The following is a 5,319-nucleotide window of genomic DNA, read 5'->3' as shown; positions in this document are numbered from 1 at the left end:
ACAGGTTTGGTGACTAAAGCTGAAAAGTCACTGCAGGACATGAACCCAGAACATCCACCAGAACCAGAGGCCAATCACAGTAAAAACACCGGGAGTTTAGAGCACTTCAGGGTTCTGTGCCCCTTGGAAAAATCCCCAAATAGCACTAGCAGCATCATGGTTTGCAGTTGCACTGCCAACAAAAACCAAATCCAAAAAAATCCCAAATAAAACTGAAAGAAACAGTCAAAAGTCAGCAAGGATAAGTGTTCAAGCACCCAAATCACACAGAGGGTGCTCCAGTTGCATCTTAGCACACAATCAGCTCAGAAGGAAGGAGGAATTTATTCTCACTGCTGGGTACCTAGAAAAATAAACCATCAGAATCTGACGCCCTGAGGATTAAGGCAGTGTGTGACAGTTTCGAACACTGGCTTTCTCACTTGGAAAAGCCTGAGAGGTGAGAGCCCCGAGCCACACTATGGATTCCAGCTGAGCACCCCAGCACTCCATCCCAGAGAGCCTGGCCAGGGATACAGACACAGAGCACCAGCTGGCTCCAACAGGCTCTAAATCACATCAGCAAAGAATCCACAGACATTTCACAGCACAAATGGACGGCTGGTTTATCACCTCAAGGCTGTTATGATTAGCAAAACATTTTATTATCCCGCTCAATGCTACAGTGTTCCTCAAACAATAAAAATCCCACCAATTTACAGAATCTTCCCTCTGCCCATCCCTCATTCCAAGCACAGTGATAGCATTTTATGGTCCAGAGATGGAAACCGCAGCATCCACCCCGCCAACCCCGGACGGCAACGGCCCTCGGCCCAAAGTGGCTGATTAATTATGAAACGCCCAAAGTGAAAGCTGCTGGCAGGAGCTGGGCATGGAGGCACCTACCCAGCACCTGGCTCCATGCCCACCATGCCCCAGCAAGGCTCCAGCAAAGCCGGGGGGAAGGGGCTTGACACGTCTCCCCTTTGCTCAAGGAGCAGGGTGGGGGGGCAGAGCTGCTGCTGGAAGAACCGAGACGAGTGAGGGGGGACAGGAGGGGAAGGGACAGGAGGGGAAGGGAGAGCCTCCCACTCCATGCTGCGGGCTGTGAGGGATGGGGACCGGAGCAGGAGGGGTGTCTGTGACCCCCCAGTGATGGATGGAGCCACCAGATCAGCTCCGTCTCCACGTCGGAAGTGCCTGTGCCAAAACAGGACATGAGCTCTGTGCTTTGGAGAGAGCTCCTGACTTTTAATCAACCCACAGAGCTTCACCTTTCCTTAATTACTCTGCAGTCGCTGCCTCGGGGGGGACAAAGGCAAAGCCAGCGCAGGTGCCACTGCAGCGACGCTGCAGCCAGAGAGACGCTCCCTCGCTGCCTCCCCTTGTGCCCTGACCCAGGAGCTCACCATCCTGCTCCCTGCTCAGAGCTGGATGAGGGGGCTCTTGGGAGACACAGAGCTGTCCTCCTATTCCCCTTGCCCAGAGAAGTTGTGGATGCCCCAGCCCTGGAGGTGTTCAAGGGCAGGCTGGCTGGAGCTCTGAGCAACCTGGTCTAGTGGAAGGTGTCCCTGCCCATGGCAGAAGGTTGGAACAAAAAGATCTTTAAGGTCCCTTCCAACCCAAACCATTCCATAATTCTGTGATGGTTCCATGAGCCCTCCCCATGCCTCTGACCAGGTCCCTCCAACTCCCACCCCAGGGCCAGGGTATGCCCCAGGGATCCCCAAAGGAGAGAGGCATAGGGCGATGGGAACTGGAGGTTGCAGCCCCCGTGTTCACTCACCACACCCAACGCAAACACAACTCTTCCCTCCCACAACTGCACAAAGATTCCCTGTGGGAATGTGGGTGGTCAGAGCCTGCCATACAATAGGGAGAGAGAGAAGTCAGAGGAACTGCTAGAAAAAACAGTAAGTATCTTCAAAAAATATTTTCCCAATCCACAGGCCAAACCCTAAGTCTCAACAAGCTCTATTCTTGCACGCACAAGGATCAGGATTTGCAAATAAAAAGTTGTTTCTGCAAGAGAAACCCCAAAACCTCAAATTTGCTTAAGAAACAAAATCAAAGTGGTTTATTTCCCCATGCAGGAGCAGCAGCGGCAGCCCCAGGACTGGAGGCACTGTCTGAGTGGAAGGTAGGGAGGACAGAGGGGCTGCTGCTCATCATGGGCAGTGAGGGGAGAGGGGACACGGCTGTACCTCATCTCTGCCAGCCCCTCTGCTCATCTTTGTCCCATTTCCTGCAGCTCGAGGCCTCAGGAACCCTGAGCATGGACCAGGCTCTGGATCTCCACTGTGGCCCAGACAGCCTCGGCACAACCGATGCCACAAGGGCAAGCATTTGGCATTTCCACAAAGCCAGAAACTTTGGGAAGCACCGGCACCCCAAGGCCGTGTGCTGGCATAGCCCCAGCAATTACAGGAAATGAACCCCACCAAGCCTCAGCACAGGAGTAGCCCTTGTGAAACCATGGAAGGAAGAAACGGAACCAAACCCTTCCAGACTGCGTGGCTGCTGACTGTCAGCCAAACCACCCTGCACGGCACATCCGAGTGCTTTCCTGTCTGCAGGAGCCCAGCTGTGAGCCCTGGTCCTCTGCTGCCACTTGCATCTGCAAATGCTGGGCACCAAGGCCTTGTGCTTGGTGCCCTTCCCCTGCTCGGTGCCCTTCCCCTGCTCGGTGCCCTTCCCTTGGATGCCACCCAGCCCCGCTGGCCCTCAGCCAGCTGTGAGCACAGCTGCCAGGGGGACCAGCTGCTCTCCCAACCCCCTTGCAGCTCAGTCACTGCCAGGAACAGCCACTCACACCACAGGATCCATCCCAGCACCGAGCAGGAACAGGAGCACTGGAAAAACCCCAGCTGCTTCCTCCTGCCCCACCAGAGCAGCCTGCGGGCTGCAGCAGCTCCAGAGCTAAAACACCCATGGTCACTTGTCCATGGAGAAGCATCTGGACGCTGCAACCACCTGTGGAGTCCCCGGTCTCAGTTTGGGGTCAGTGGCCTGGGAATCCACAATGGGAACCAGCCACTTGCTTCACTTCCGAGCACTGTGGGTTGAGCAATCCCCTGCTGCTGTTCTTGTTTGCTGTCCCTGTGAGGAGACAAAAGGCTCCTCAGCAGGGCCAGCCCCAGCACACCCTCCTGCCTGCGCCATGAGGCCAGCACAGGATGGACTGGAGACGAAAAGGGGGAAAAAAAGCATTATTCTCCTTGAGACAGGACTTCTGTGAGAGAATTGCTGCAGAATTGGAGGCAGACAGGTGTTTAGAACTGCAGAACTAGAGGCTTGAACAACGTTGTGAACCAAAGCAGGCAGCCAACACCATGGCAAGCTTCTCCCGCGTTCCGCACACTCGTTGCCTGCAGAATCCAAAGGGAAACACGCCTGGCTGAGGCACAAGGCTGAGGTTCCTCAAGGCATCACAAATTCATCAGAAGGCGCATCTGTAGGGTGCCAAATAAAACCACCTGCTGGGGTTTGTTTTCTCTCTCCAAAAATCTTCTTGACAGTCCCTGCATTTTAACAGCACTCCTGCCATCCCACACATCCCTGAAGGCTCAGCGTATCCGTAATGCAAACTGCCTTTGGAAAAATCTCCTTAAAATAGCAACAGAAATTACTAATACAGTTTGTAAAACCTACAGGCAGAGCACGGCAGTGGCCTGGGCCTGCCCTGTCCTGGTGAGTCCATCAGTGTCCTGTGGAGACCCCACGGCAGCTCCCACCCCCTGGCCTGGCACATCTCACCAGTGTGGAGGGCACAACTCTGCACTTATCCCCCCGCAGTGATGCCCCTCCAATGCCAGCTGCTGCAGGTGACGCTGGGAAGGACCCACATGGTCCCCAGCTCAGCTGCTGCCCCCACTGTGTGAGCCCCCCACAGACCCTCAGCTCCCTGTGGGCACCACAGCACGGCTGCTCCTGCTGCGCCTCACGCAGCAGCCACCGAGCATCAGCTGCCACCAGGCACAGGATGGCAAACCCTGCTCGCAGGAACCTGCGTTGGCACTTGACAGCTCCCCACGAGCACGCTGCACCGTTCCCAGAAAAGCAATGGCAAATTTGGAAACCTGTTAGCACCAATCACTCTGAGCTCTGCACTCACCCTTGCTTGGTGCCCGAGTAGAAGGGAGCAGCACTGCTGTGCTGAGGGGGGACTCACCACCCCACAGTGCACCCAAGCAGCTGGCAGGGTGGCTCTGACTGGCAAAGGGAGGCAAGTTAAGGGGTTTCAAGCTGTGAGATGTTTTTTGGACAGACCCTGAGTGTGCAAACAAACACGGCAAGGGACAGAGCAAAGGTCCGTGTGATGCAAACCCCCCTTTGCCCATGGAGGACATCGGCCCAGCTCACGCTGCCTACCCTGGGACACACTGCCAGCAGTGCTGGGACGGCAACTCCAGCCATGAGTCCCAAGGAACTTGAGCTTGCTATGGACACAGCGTGGATGTCACATCCCTGCCACGCAGGGCAAGTGACAGATGGGCACAGCCAAGGACAGCGTCAGTGTTTTGGGTGGGCTGCAAGGTGCCAACGCAGCCGCCTGGGCACCCACCTGCACCCCCTTTGCCAAGGGATCTGCACCCCACGGCCACCCCAGCCTCATCACTGCAAACATCTCTTGTGCCAGCAGCAGAGGATGATGCTGACCAAGACCTCAAGGTGCAGGTTGCCCCTGACGCTCACCTGCTCAGCTGACTGCAGCACGGGCCACCACACTCACCCTGGCAGGGGAGGGCAGCGCTGACACCAGTTCAGCTCTGGACACCCAGATGGATGGACAGTCCCTGCCTATGGGTGCCCTTCTGTATGGTGATGCTTGGGTTATGGGGGGCACGGCTGGGCTGATGCTGGGCTGCCAGGAAGGTGCCAGGGGAGCAGGGGCGTGAGGAGTGGGTGCCAGATAGCAGGAACAAGGGGAGAAAGGCACAAGGAGCACCCCGTGCTGAGCACCCTGTAGCACCTGCCATGTATCCTGCACCGTGCACCGAGCACCCTGCGGCACCCTTAGCACATCCTGCACTGCACAGAACGTACCCTGCACCCAGCACCACCCCGTGAACCCAGCACGGAGCATCCTGCTCCCAGCACCCAGCACCACTCCGTGAACCCAGCATGGAACACCCTGCACCGGCCACTGCCCTGTGTACCCAGCACCCCTCTGTGAACTCAGCACCGAACACCCTGCACCACTCCGAGCATCCCGCACCGAGCACTCTGCACTGCTCTGAGCATCGAGCACCGCTCCGTGCACCCAGCACCGAGCATCCTGCACCGGGCACCTTGCACCGTTCTGAGCACCGCTCTGTGCACCCGCGCACCCCCCGCACT

The sequence above is a fragment of the Manacus vitellinus genome, unplaced genomic scaffold, assembly GCF_001715985.3.
Source record: "Manacus vitellinus isolate BGI_N305 unplaced genomic scaffold, ASM171598v3 scaffold_31_pilon, whole genome shotgun sequence".
Taxonomy (NCBI): domain Eukaryota; kingdom Metazoa; phylum Chordata; class Aves; order Passeriformes; family Pipridae; genus Manacus; species Manacus vitellinus.
This window is presented reverse-complemented; position numbering follows the sequence as displayed.